Source organism: Polyodon spathula, chromosome 15, assembly GCF_017654505.1.
Source record: "Polyodon spathula isolate WHYD16114869_AA chromosome 15, ASM1765450v1, whole genome shotgun sequence".
Classification (NCBI taxonomy): domain Eukaryota; kingdom Metazoa; phylum Chordata; class Actinopteri; order Acipenseriformes; family Polyodontidae; genus Polyodon; species Polyodon spathula.
The window spans coordinates 7,856,875-7,871,769 of record NC_054548.1 but is presented as its reverse complement, the minus strand read 5'-3'; the positions used below and the strand labels follow the sequence as shown (position 1 = coordinate 7,871,769).

The 14,895-nt window shown below is 35.4% G+C and overlaps 1 protein-coding gene across 13 annotated transcripts in view; it reads right to left on the bottom strand.

Annotated features, from left to right (window-relative positions):
* The window catches only part of LOC121327918 (inositol polyphosphate-4-phosphatase type I A), a 65,647-nt gene extending 54,945 nt beyond the window's left edge, over positions 1-10,702 (bottom strand). For all 13 annotated transcript variants that reach the window (XM_041272256.1, XM_041272261.1, XM_041272263.1 and 10 more), the window contains exon 1: positions 10,584-10,702. The gene's annotated coding sequence lies outside the window, so the exon portion shown is untranslated. The remainder of the gene's footprint in view (positions 1-10,583) is intronic.
* Between the last annotated feature and the right edge of the window lie 4,193 nt (positions 10,703-14,895).

Below are 14,895 nucleotides of genomic sequence, written 5' to 3'. Positions count from 1 at the left end.
TTTGAAGATGTACTCTACTAAACATTTTAAGTGAATTAAGTTTTTTATATATAATTTCCTCAAAGTGCTGGATTTTAGCTCCATTTATATACTACAGTACAACGTGGCATGTCCGACCCCCTGTGGACTGGGGTATAGGCGGATATGTGAAAAAGTTGGATTTACGAACCTGTATAGAAAAAGCATTTACACATCCATAAATAGGTTAGTGAACAAAAACAACACGCAAACTGCTTTAAACATGGGGAAATGTTTACTTTAAAAGTAAGAAAACGTAAATGAGCTTAATTAGGCTACAAATACACAGTGTTGCTATGTGGTTTGCTATAAGCCAACTCCATGCAAAGCTTTTTTAAAAAAACACAAAAAACAAAAACGGTAAATGTACAGTAATCTGCAACTGATGGCTTCTTTCTTAACTCTAGAAGTCCCTGCCTCCCTGGTTCTGCTTTCTTAACATCTGTGTCACTGTACTTTGCGCTCTTTCTTGATATTGCCATCAGCCGATAAGCAGCTCGGTTTGAATATTGCTTCGGCTGTTTTAAACAAACAGCCGGTAAGAATTGCATTTATGAAGCATGCTTTGTTTCATTTAAATGCATTTAAAAGCTACACCAACACGCTGCCAATATCTGCAAGCGTGCTCTACATCACAAACACATTGCACAAAAAAAAAAAAAAGTTTTCTTGACTGGTGTATTGAAACGTCACTGCTACACGCAGCTGACTGACACACGCACACACACAGCCTGCCTCTCTTAAAGGGAAACTCACCAAAAGGCTGACTGCTATAACACTTTCCGTCTGTTTCCATCTCAGAAGCTGCATTTGCTGCCAATGCTTTGTACATTTTAATCTAGTCAGAAATAAAAATATGGCATGTTTTTATCAATTCAAAAGAAAATGTGAATTTAGACATTACCAATAGATTTTTTTTTCTGTCAATTTAGAAAGAAAGGATTTCTTAATACAGTAGATTTTAAAGCAAATACAGAATTTACTGCTGACGCCATTTGGCTAAAAATATATCTGCAAAGCATCACACAACAGAGTATTCAAAAATAGTTAGCAAATTATCAGTTCAATTAAGGGTCTAGTTAAGTAATTGAGAGTTCGGTTGGAATGAAAACCATCAGCCACAGGGGGTCCCCAGGACCGAGTTTGAGAAGCCCTGCTGTCATTTTTTAAGAAAGCTGAGCTGCAACAGGCTAAAACTGTACAATGCTGAAAATGAAAATAGAGAAACAAAGCATCAACTAAAACTGAAATGATCCATACCACAACAAAGACAAAAATAAGACTCTATAAAAACAAAAAGGAACCAAACCCAAAAACTAAAACTTATATAGACCTATAGTTGTCACTTACTGTACGTATTGACAAGCACTTACAATGATGAACACGAAGTTCAGTTAAGGAGTAAAGCATGGAAAAGGTTGCAGAAATGCAACAAGCCTCTAATTTATTGTACATTTACCGAAAATCACAACAAGGGACAACATCAAGCATTACACTGCTATGTTACTATACATTTCATTTGAATGGAAGCTCAAGTTTGTACATACTTTATTAAGATGAAGCTGAGAAACTGCTTTGGTTTGGGTGACTATATCTTATTTATATGTAAACGGTTCATACATACATACCCAGCACCAAAATATAAAGCTGCATGTCGTACCTCTATTGAAAGATCTACTTTAGTTTCTTTTCATTAACATTCTGACAACTTTTTACACTTATAACTTTAAACTCTGTTTCAAAATGGCCGCTCTAGTGAAAGACTGTATAATAGTTATTATACAAACCAAAGTTCGAATTATGCATTACATTTAATGTGCAATTTTATAGTATTCACAGATTGTCAAATGTTTCTGTTAACAAAGGAAAAAAGAAAACAAACATCTGACAGGGCGTGAATGCCACCTGACAAACCTTCGAAGGTTTAGAACTACCTTTCAATTCCTGGCTGGCGAACAAACATTTGAACACAGCCCTACAAGCCCTACTTCTTGTTGTGTGAAAATCCATATATACCAAGCATCGAAGGAAACTTATCTCTATAATAACACATTTATTTAAAAAACAAACAAAAAAAATATACATACAAATGATGGACATTGACTAAATGTTTTTGGTTTCTTTGTAACCATTCAATCGTTCTTCCTTGAACATGACATGCTTGAGTGACTATGACTGAAGCACATGCACTTAATCACTTAATTAGTGAGACAGATGATTGGACACTGGATATGGAGTGATTTCAGCTGTTGAATTGCAAGCTTGAATAAAAGCAATAAAGAAAATCACAGAAAAAAAAAACAATAATATGCCAGGTCTGTGAAGAGAGCAGTGCCTTCATGCATGTTGGAGGCTGGACTAGGGCAGGGTACTGTGGCTCGCTGTCTTGGGTGGTCACAGCCAGCAATTTCAAACCTGGCTAGACTGTATAAGCAGACACACTCTGTCATTGACAGGCCACCAACTGGAAGACCAAGCATCACAACAAGCGACAGATCATTTTGCAGATCATCATTCTATTGTTAATCAGCACAATAAAAATCACTGCACCTGCTCTAAAACAGAGTTTGTCATTTTTCAATCATATCTAGTGAAATTTATCCGAATATAAGTGATAAGTTTCTTTTGATGCTCAAATATAAGTGATACTTTTCTTTTGATGCTCAGTATATATTGTATATGCTCACTGAATGTGTGCATATTTATTTCCAAAAGCTTTATCATATCTATGAGAATGCTGCAGTGTTCAGTGATAAATGAGAGGCACACTTTGCCAAGTATGTAGCTCCTGAAAGCTCTGCTCCGTGTACAGCACAGATTGAGAACGGCCTCTCTGAATCTCAAAGGTCCCTCCTAACATGGTTGCCTTTACCATTACACAATACAAGATGCACCAGAGTCTTCATTTCTGTCATACTGTATTGTATTTCATCCTTTCTTCAGCAGGCCTGCCCCTGTGGAGGGATGCACAACAGATACAACTGAGCAACAGCAGATACACGGAGAAGGGCTTTCTGTCAAAACAAACCTGCAACCATTATTATATCAAACTCCCTTACTGTCCATAGAATATATGCATTCTTACCTCATGTCCTTAAGCAGCAAAGCTTCATATCGTACAGTCTGCCAATGCTGGAGTCTAAAAAGACCACAGATGTAAAACCTAGCAACGCTTCCTGCAGCAGCAGCAGATAATCAATACGAGCCTGCTGCTGGTCCAGCCAGTGCTCTTCTGAGGCTCATGAAACTGTCAGTGGGTGACTAAGAGTCAGCGAGTCACAGCAGGAGCACACACGCAGGAGGAGTTTCACCTCATCAGACAAAGTCTTTAGCATTCATTAACTAGGGATGTGCTTTTGGTACATTTTTATGAACGTTTAAATGTAATGCAGGTGTCAGCGTTTTAAACGTTTAAACCACATCTACCAACAGCCCTGGTTAGTAATTTCTAATCAATGAAACCCTAAATAAGTTTTAACATCAAAAAGATTTAGCTACAAAGTTTATTATTATTATTATTATTATTATTATTATTATTATTATTATAATAATAATAATAATAATAATAATAATAATAATAATAATAATAATTTAACATGTACACACCAAAGTATATATTGAATCGAGTCACATTTTTGATCGGTTAATTTATGGTCATTAGCTGATTAACTGGTAGATTAAAATCGGTAGATTTGTACATGCACAGTTTTAATAAAAGCAACAATCTTATAGTGGCTGTCCTGCATTTAATGTTAAAAATAGAATCTAAACAAATGAATAATAAAAAGCCCAATGGGAATTTGGGATTTTTAAAAGTATGTATGTTATTAATTTTATCATAGTAAATGTCTGTATTTGTACTGTACTATTTATTGAAATGTACCTGTTAGAATCAGAATGCACAGATTCCAATACACTGTTAGATTAGCTCTACTGTGCTCAGTGCCACAAACAAATCTTTTTTTTTAATTATTTTTAATACCCTTCTGTGTTGACAAATTACATAATTAAATTTTTTTTTTTTTTTTTTTTTAAACAAATTATTTATATTAACCTTCATTTTTAAAAAAATTAATTTATATATATATATATATATATATATATAATATATATATATATATATATATATATATATATATATATATATATATATTTATATTATTTACTCTGAATTAATACTGAAAAAAAAAAAAAAAAAAAAAAAAAAAAAACCTTCCTTTTAAATCGTGTTATGTGTATTCACAGGGCTCGAAGGGCTAAATAAATGTCGGTTGCCATCTAGAGTGTTCTGTTTATTACAGGTGTTTGCTTTTTACTGTCAGCTGTAACTCCATGCAGAGCAATTTCTGAATGTTTTCATTTCAAATAGTAATGCATTGAACTTGTGTTTTTGTTATTCGACAGTTTTGTTTGGCATAATTATTTACACACCACGGTTTTCTTGTCCGGTTCCTCAAAATAATTCCAAACTTGCCTTCGCCTCATTCCTTTGTTTAGAGATGCCATTTTATTTAAAAATATAAAATAAACATCAGAAAAAAAAAAAAAAAAAAAAGTTTGTCGTTATCTTTCTTACCCTATGGACTGGAGACCATACCAAGCCTACTACAACATGAACACAGAGCGCACCGATGAAGTCCCAGTCTCAATCTTTCTTTTGAACCAATCAGAAAAACTACTTGGAGGTAATTGCCAAACCCCTTCTTTTTTTATAATATTTGCCCTTACGGTGGCATCACAGCAGTCGGACATGCGACAGACTGCTGTATATGATGATGAATTACTAAAATTAATACATATATTGCATGTGGGGAAATTTGTCACGTGACCGGTTATACATCTAGCAAAAATATAATAAATAATAATAATAATAATAATAATAATAATAATAATAATAATAATAATAATAATAATATGCGCAAACAGTCTTTTACCGCTGTTACTTTCCTACAAAAAATAAGGGGCTGCTTTGAAAACTACACTACCCAGAAGCCCAGCGATGACGCTTGCATAAAACGTTTTTGGATAATGAGAAAACAGGTGATTTTGTAGGAGTTACGCTGACGGACTGTCTGGGTGCGTTCATCATTCTGCACAACCTGGCCAATTTAGCCAATAGGTGCGTTCAGTGCGGAATCATTTTGGAGTTGTAGCTACAGAAAAGCGAAAAGTACCTGAAAAAAAAACGATCGTCAACACCCTGATTTAAAAAAAAAACTTAACTGAATTTATGTATTAATTTATTTATTATTATCGCAAATCCGTTACTCCGTCACCCGCCCAACAAGGAAACGACACGGTGGTTGAGGTGAAACCTTCAGTTGTATAACTTATTATTTATCATTTATCATTAACTCCTTAATAATACTACATGCTCAGAGTGATTTTTAGTTTTTTAATCGTGTTGCTATGACATGGCTCTGCACTGTAGCTACTGTGGTAATAACAGGAAATGGTGAAAACTAGATTCAACAATGAGTGGACCAATAAATACATATTTATTTTACCAACTGTACCGAACGCAAAGCCAGTGTGTTTACTGTACAATGAATGCGTGTCAGTAGTTAAGGAATACAATATGAAAAGGCATTTTGAAACCAAACAAGGAGTTTTTGGAAATACGTATCCAAAGGACACAGTAGTTAGAAGCTCAAAAGTAAAAGTGCTGATCTCTTCTCAGCAGTTACACTATTAATATGTCACATTTTATAATGTTTGTAATGGTACTCTGTTAAATAATATAATAATAATAATAATAATAATAATAATAATAATAATAATAATAATAATAATAATAATTTTAATATAGCGGATCACCATCACAAAGCGCTCTACAAGATACCACACTAGGGTGTGTGAACTATGCATCGGCTGCTGAGTCATTTACAACAACGTCTCACCCGAAAGACAGAGCAGAAGGAGGTTAAGTCTGTTTCTTTATCCACTGGACTACACAGCCTCCATACCAATTCTCACACTAGTAAAATGTGTAAGTCTTGTCCAATATATGAACATAAAGTTATTTAATATGTATTATTGTTTAAAAATATACAGAGTAACTTTTTTTCCAATCTTGCCCCCTAAATTTTAAAACAAATTATCTGAAGAGCCCTGCTCTAACCAAGGCAACTCTGTCTGTCCAGGGTATATGAGAAGCACATGCAAGCAGCTTTACAGCAAGTACAGGATAAATCAGTCTGCGTTGTTGCAGATGAAACTACAGATGGGAGAGAAGTGTCCTGAACATTGTACCTAATTTGTAATTTTATGAAAATTGTATATTTTTGTAATAATGTTGACTGACCTACAGTATATTGTTACTAGTGGACTGCTTTAAGAATTTTGTTTCCTGAAAACTACACTATTTCAGGGATTTAAATTAAAAAAAATAATAATTCAACAGATTTTTTATGTAAATATGTTATTTATGTTCAACTTACATTTTTAATTCTTAATAAATTGGTAAAAACGGAATTGGTCATTTTGAAAAACAGAATTTGCCAATCCCAAGAATTGAAAATCAGGAGCCCTACATGATAGATGCTACTTAAGGCTAGTGTACAGCGTATTGCATCCCATAGCTAAGGAACAGAAAAGTCTAAGATTAAAGCATTCGGCTATCGGAGCACCAAACACAAAGATAACAAAAGTGTAAAAGATGAAAAAAACAACCAACCTATGAAAGCACTATCAGAGAGAGAGAGAGAGAGAGAGAGAGATCAACTTTCTAAGCCTCGTGGAAGCCTGGCCATAGTTACTAATGTGTGCTAATCAATCAATTACTAATTGAAGTATATAGATGGAAAGGTAGTTTAAAACTGATTACTACCAATACATTCTGACAGCATCAGTTAAAAGCACCCAAACCAGCTCCAGTCATTTTTCTTTTATTACACATGGAAAACAAGACATAGCATTCCCACCCGACATTAATTTAGTAGCAAATTACAAGGTTCCGGACATTCTTTGGAATCTACAGAGTGTGGCCCATTTACTAGGCAAAGCCTATACAATGAATGCACAACAAACAAACAGTTGCTTTGTACTGTAGATAACCTGTCCAGTTGAATATAACTGGCCTGTAACATTTGTTGAAATTTTAGGATTACAAATGTGATCCCCCCCACCTTTAGTAATGATAGCATCACGACTGTCTTTATTTGTGACATCTAGTTAGATTCTTAAGAGCCTGCAACAAAGAATTGAAAACTATATAACTTTAAACCAGGCATTTATCTGTAGCGAACACATTCGTGGTTTTGCATTTCATAACATCAAACCAAAGGTTCTGCTTCCAGTATGGTAGTTCTGCCATGTCTCCAAGGGTTACTGGATAATTGAGTCTTGTTATATACAGCAACAGAGTAAGCACCCACACCCCCATCCAATCGTTACAGGTGTTTCCTATGTGCGTGTGTGACATCCAGCTGTATCCTATCTGCGTGTCTATTTTTGAAAAAAGCAGCAGCTATTTTTAGGATAACTGCAGTGTTTTAAAATGTCATAACCTTATTGTTGTAAATGATAATGAACACACTCATAGGCAGGTGGTGAATCAGTCATATGCTCTCAACTTGGCTCTAAGTCTGATATCTGTTATTAGCTGCTGTGTTCTTGCTACTATTTCATGTGTTATGTTTTTTTCACTGTATTGTATTATGCTTTTTTTTTTACTGTATATCATGTATGTGCATTTAAAGTATTATGGATTTACTATGAGAGGTTTACAACCTTTGAGATCGAATAGATTGACATATATATAAGATGTGTGTGAGATGGGATTTTGGGCAACAGAAACGGGTATGAGAAGGATTCCAATTAGTTGCTCAGAATGCATTTACCTGATGCTTGCATAACCACCACTCACGTTTTTTAGATGGACATTATGAAATATACAGGTTTGCATCTGGTGCATTCCTGTTTGTCTGTGGGTGCAAACACTTGAACATGAAGACTGGGCTGCATTTGTTGTAAAGCGTTTATCTATGTAAGCCTATTAGAAAATAGAGCGCACTTGTTAAATCTCAGCTTGTTCTCAACAACTGACTGTTCTTTGTGAAAGACCAGAGAATGAGCTCTTGTACAGTAGCTCTCCAATGAGCTTTTTTTAGTATTCAATGTTAAAAACACTCACTACTCGTCTGCATTATAGGGTCTGCTTTTTGTTCTTGGCAAGAGCTATAATATGTTTTTTGTGTACAGATTTGAGTGATTTTAGCTTTTGCTAAAACTACAAAACTCTTATTGAATAATTTTCTCTTTCAAAAATCAATAGGTTAGTAGAACATGCAGATTACATTAAATCAACTTGTTTCATGAGATATGATGTGCCAAAGAAAAAGTTAGATTAGAGGCAACCTGGGTTTACATCTGAACTGCCAATCTAGTACAGTACGACTTGGCATATCCGACCCCCCGTGGACTGGGGTATAGGCGGATATCTGAAAAAGTCGGATTAGAGAACATTTATAGAAAAAGCATTTACACATTCATATATAGGTTAGTGAACAAAAACAACACGCAAACTGCCTTAAACATGGGGCAAATTTATGCTTTAAAAATAAGCAAACATAAACAAGATTAATTAGGCTACAAATACACAGTGTTGCTATGTGGTTTGCTAGAAGCCATCTCCATGCAAAGTAAAAAAATAAATAAAAATACAACTACAAAACAAACGGTAAATGTACAGTAACCTGCAACTGATGGCTAATTCTAGAAGTCCCTGCCTCCCTGGTTCTGCTTTCTTAATATCTCTGTCACAATACTTTCCGCACTCTTTCTTGACATTGCCAACAGCCGATAAGAAGCTCAGTTTGAATATTGCTTTGGCTATTTTAAATAAAACTGCTGGTAAGCATTTAGTTCATGAAGCTAGCTTTGTTTAACTCAAATGCATTTAAAAGCTACAACACCCTGGCAATATCTGCAAGCGTGCGCTCCAAACAATTGCTGGCAAGGACTGGTTCTGTTTTCTAAATTGTACATATGCCTACAATGATGGTATTTCAGAATCATATGCAATCTTGCATAACGGCATTGCTTTGTACTGTACTATGAGAAATAAGCCCACTGGTATATCATTTCTACCCAATTTGTGCTCTTTACCTATTCACTTATACACAAATCGATGAGTCCAGTCTCATTTATCCCCTGCCAAATTAGAGATTTTCTTGAAAGAGTACATCATCGCTGTAAGTCTTATTTTATGACTACTCACAATAATTCAGTAAGCTGTGGTAAAGAATGCTGAAACCAGGTTGTATCACAATTGGATAAGTGGTTCTGCGAGTCCAGTATTCATGTGTGAGAGACAGCACCCTCCATACTGTAAAACCCCAGGTTCTGACATTAAATTACTTGGGGTAAAAACACCATCTTTACTGCTGTCCCCAATACATTCCTGCAGCATTATCCATAGCTTTGAAGCACAGCATCTATAGACTAACCAATAACAGATGAAATCATGACCCCCAACTTTCTCAAACACACACACATAGGCAGCGAATAAAATTAACCCAAAACCTAATTAACCCAAATTAACAAATGAACCTAAAACCTGATAGCATATCCTTTAGCAGTGTCCCCTAAGGTAACCCTTCTGGATGTATGTGTCTTACATATTTTCAGTGTCTGTTAAGATCTTGTTTTCCCAGGAGGTCTTTGTAATTGCACAGAAACACAGTTCCAGGAATAAAACCAGGTTTTCACAATTATAAAGCTTCAACAAGGTACCTTATAGAACTGTCTACATCCAGCACAGTTCTGGGTCATGGAATCTGTGCCAGTCATTGAAACGTGCTGTGAACAGACTAATCCAGTACACTATTGTTTAGGGAGATATTCTTAGTAATTACAAATTACAGATTAAACAGATTATGTCCAACCAATTTTGTATCTGCTCAGTTTCCCATTAGTTTCCCACCCAGCTGCAAAATTATCATATGCAGTACCCAGCATGCATTGTGACTAAGTGACACTTTTACACCTTGCATACATTTCAATCTTAGTATCCTTGCCTCGACAGGGCACGACCCCTAAAACCCATGCCTTCTAACACATTATAGTTTGTTGTCTTAATAACGATGGCCAGTATAACAGAATGACACTTCAATTCTCGCAGCTTCGTTTTTACACAGCCTTAGTTACATTGGTAATATTGTTTCCGTGGACTATTATTGTTTCAAATGATAATTTCAGTAAAATATACGGCTGTGCATAGCTGCTGTACACACTTCCTCTTTTAAACAGTGTGTTCAAGTGAAAGCAACAAAACGTGCAATACTTCGTGACATTATCCCATTTCTGCATGTCGGAGAACATTACAAGCATCTTCTTGAATTGTGTAATTACAAAATAACGACGGACCACAAACCTTCAAGTACTGCTCGTTGCAGTGCCAAAGTAAACAAAGCAAGCAGATAATAAGAACAATAATAATGTTTTTCAATAGCAATTTTTATATATATATATATATATATATATATATATATATATATATATATATATATATATATATATATATATATGGCAGTTAGACCGTACATAGAGATAACTATACTTACGTTAAGATGCATGAAATTGTCCTTCCTGGTTGATGATGTTCAGTGCGTTTAGTTAATTAAACGTCATTCTTCCTTTTTCCCGATTCCTTGTCTGCCTCTCTGCAGTAATCTCAGCCTGTCCCGCCCTTCTCTGACATTCCCTTTGACGTAATTTGTTGTCACTTTATACCTCCCACTTTCTGCTAGAATTCAACGCTGTAGCAAAAGGGACGCGAGGCGCCACACCACCCTGTGGTGACTATTGGTGGTACATCAATATGCGAAAACTATATTTCATTTTAAGGTTCAGTAAAGAGAAGAGCACTTCACAGAAACGAGTTTATTTTTTGATTAAAGAATCTCAATTAGAGCTTCAAGTGAAATGCAATCCTGTTATTAATTACTATTTTGTAACATGTTTACAGTGAAGCCATGTCCTCTGGCAAATCAAATGTATGTGTGTGTGTGTGTGTGTGTGTGTGTGTGTGTGTGTGTGTGTGTGTGTGTGTGTGTGTGTGTGTGTATGTATATATATATATATATATATATATATATATATATATATATATATATATATATATATATATATATATATATATATAAGCAAGCACGTTTGGCAGGCATTTCTTTAAATAAGTGGTCAAAAATAGGTGTACAATTCAAAAGCAAATTACCTGAGCCTGTAAAATGTGGTAGTAGGTTTCCTGTACTAAGCGGCACAAGGCCAGGCATTGTGTGCAGATAGAAATGAGGCCTACCTGTTAACAGGCGTGTTAGACAGGGCTTGGGAAAAATAAATAAACAAATTAAAACCTGTCTCTCTGTGATCACAACATGTCATTTCTTCGTGGACGATTAAGGTAGAAAGAAAGCAAATCCTGTTCTCCAATTTGTTTTTCCTAAACTTTATTATACTGTTAACTTTATTAAGCTGTTCTAAACTTTATGGGTGCTCCCACAGATTTACAAGACTGTTGGTTTGAAAGGCATTAAAGAGTAAGTAGCAGGTAAAGTATATTACAACTACTAAAATTGTTAGAAGTACCAAATGGTACATTAAAGTAAAATAACAGGTATGATATTAAACAGTTATAGCAACATATGGGGACGATTTATAACGCTAGATCTTTCAGAACCATGCTACTCACTCTTTCAGTACCTTGAATTACCACGATGAGTTTAAAAAAATAAAAATAAAAAAAAGGTAAACTACCGTCTCACTGGATTTTAAAACAGGGAAGTAACAGGACCTCACATAGCTTTACAGAACGTGAAAAAAAAACGGCAAAGAAGAAGCTGTTCGGTGACCACGTAATTGTTCATTTTTATCGATATAATTTATGTGACGAAAATGAGTGCGTTCAGTTTTTCTGACCACCATACTGTGCATTCTACCACCTTCAATTAGTAATTTTAGAAAGAATTTTGTATATTTTCGATATGTCAATTAAATTGTTGGACTGCAGATTTAATGAGGACATTAGTGAAGGACACAGAAAATAATTGATAAGATAATTCATTTTTGGCCTTTAGGAGATTTTCTTTTTTTAATTAAATCAGCAAATCCTCAGTTGAATGTATTGTATGAAACTAAGGAAATTGACCTAGTAATGTTTTTTTTTTAAGTTATTGAAGAGAAAAAGGGAAACTTGGAAAAAACAGAAACTGATTTCAGTCAGAACAATTTCACACATGGGTAAAAACATAATGATATAGTGGGAATGCTTCTGGTCTAGTGTAAGTATTGATGTCCCTGCTAAAAATTCCAGAAACTGACTAAGAATTGAGAATTGGAACAGATTTTAACTGATTTCTTACTGATCACCACTTAGACAAACTGATTCATTTTGGGGTATAGACAACAGTTGACCTTACATATTACAGTAGAGGGATTTAGTGGACCAGCTTAACTAGCTCCTCAACCTTCATGACCATCTAAAAACCAGCAAAGCACCAGCTTGGGTGCTTACACCAATGATGGTCCATGCTGGAATGGGCATTAGGGATTGGACCAGTACAGGTGTGCATTGAATAGACGTGGCTATTTCAATAGAAAAGGGGTGTTCCTTAACAATGACCATACCCTCAGTACCTCAAATTGCATAACATTAGCCCTGTCCACACTATGCCTTTAAACCGTATTAGTTGCCTTTAAAGCAGCTTAAAAGTACTAAATACTGTAAGCATCTACACTATGCAACGTTTAAAATTGCACTTGAGAACCAGACTCGAGACCAGCTTAGGAGGTAGTCTTGAGTCCGGTTCTAATTAGATCTCATCAGGTAGTGTGGTTTTTCTCAGAAGTCTGGATGCTGTAATACCAAAATACATTTTTTGTGTATCCTCTAATGTCCCAAAATGGTTTCTGATATGTTTTGGGGCATGGACATTACAAATACAGCACTCAGAACAGGTGCCTGAAGGAGTTGAGAATGACTATCAATACTGCTGTACAGTGTACAATTTCTGAGACTTGTTGTAAAATGATGGATCATGGAATGATGTGATCTGATGGCGAAATCAAGGCACATTGATATCTGGAGCAATGGAATCGGTCAAGAAGAACTTAGAGTTCAAAATGAAATGCACACATTATAATAAAATGTACCTTGTGTTTTTAAGAAACAAAGCCATAATTGCTATTATTATTGTTATTTATTTATTAATTTATTTATTTGACAGACATCTTTATCCAAGGCAACTTACAGGTGTTACAGGGCAGTAATATACAGTATTTCATACTTTCAGATACATTTACCAAATATGTTTTAAAAACATACATATAATACATCTATATAACAATCTTATTTAAATCTTTTTACAATTTAGAAATAAAGTTCCCTTTCAATCTCGAAATGTCAACCATTACGAGTTGAGAAATGACCCTTGTGTCACATGACCTGTAACGGCATAGCACCTTGGAATTTAATCAGTGGTACACGGCACTCCCATGTGTAGTACACCATACACTCTCCCGGTACCCCCCCGCTTGGTGCGCCTTGGCGCGCATCAGTGCTCTGTGCATTGCCCGGTGCGTAACACTTCCATGCCCAAGAGATAATCCAGGATAAGAAAGCAAAGGCATTTACATCTTGCACACCCATTTGCTGGACAGGTAGCCAACAGGAAATTCTGGAGCAACTAATCGACTGCCTGTCAAAGCCACTGATCTTGGGGTACTCAGATTTCACACAGTCATTTGTGCTACACTGTGATGCATCACAGGAAGGGCTGGGAGCTGTGCTGTGCCCAAGGTAAAATGGTAGTAATTGCATATGGCTATAGAACACTGACACCACTAGAGAAGAACTACCTTTAAAGAGTAAGTGGTGGTTCAGAAAAATATAGCGTGACACGTCTTCACGTGTTGCTACAACTGTTTAAATAACGTACCTGTAATAATAACGTACATGTTTATTTTCATTGTTAACATCCCGACAACTTTTTACACTTAAAACTTTAAAGTCTGTTTCAAAGCTCTTTTCAAAATGCCCGCTCTAGTGCACTCATAGTGTAAGGATTATTGCCCACATTGTCAAACAGGTAACACAGCAATAATGATCCATGATGTGAAGTGGAACAGAAAAGTCAGAGCACTTTTTGTTATGTTTTTTTTTTTTTTTTTTGTGCGTTTTAATCACTCTTCCTGCATTTATTTAGACGACAGATCTGAAACCCCAGTGCACTAGAGCGGCCATTTTGAAAATAACTTCTAAAGAGACTTTGAAGTGTAAAAAGTTGTCAGGATGTTAGCAATGAAAAGAAAAATTACAGGTATGTTATTTAAACAGTTGTAGCAACATGTGGGGACGTGTCACGCTATATTTTTTCGGAACCCAACTACTTACTCTTTAATACCTCATGTGAGCATTAAAAACGCTATAGTAAAATTGAAATTGTTTTACCTTAGTGTGCACCATGAACTTTTCCATTACCCTTGGTAATAGACCAAGCGATGGGCCCAATCCTATAAATAAGAGCATTTACCCTTGTATGTATGAAAACATCATAACTCCTTAAGAACCAGTAAAAAGAGCAGAAAGTTAGTCTCAAAATATAGCATTTATTGTCAGTGGGTATTGCTTAATAGCCTGCTAAATCGTTTCTGTCAATAGGTGGCAGCAGAGTAGCGCTAGCATTACTTAGAAAGGCCTAGACAGAAACTCCTCATATACTGTAGAAGTGCTACAAATGCATATTTAAAGTATAACCACAGGGACAACATTGAAGAGCAGTTTTCTCCGCTATTTTGGTGGCCAGATATTAAAAGCGCTACCTGTACTGGACAATCGGTCCGTTTCTGAGGAAATACTGGACTCTGTTAACCCAGGGC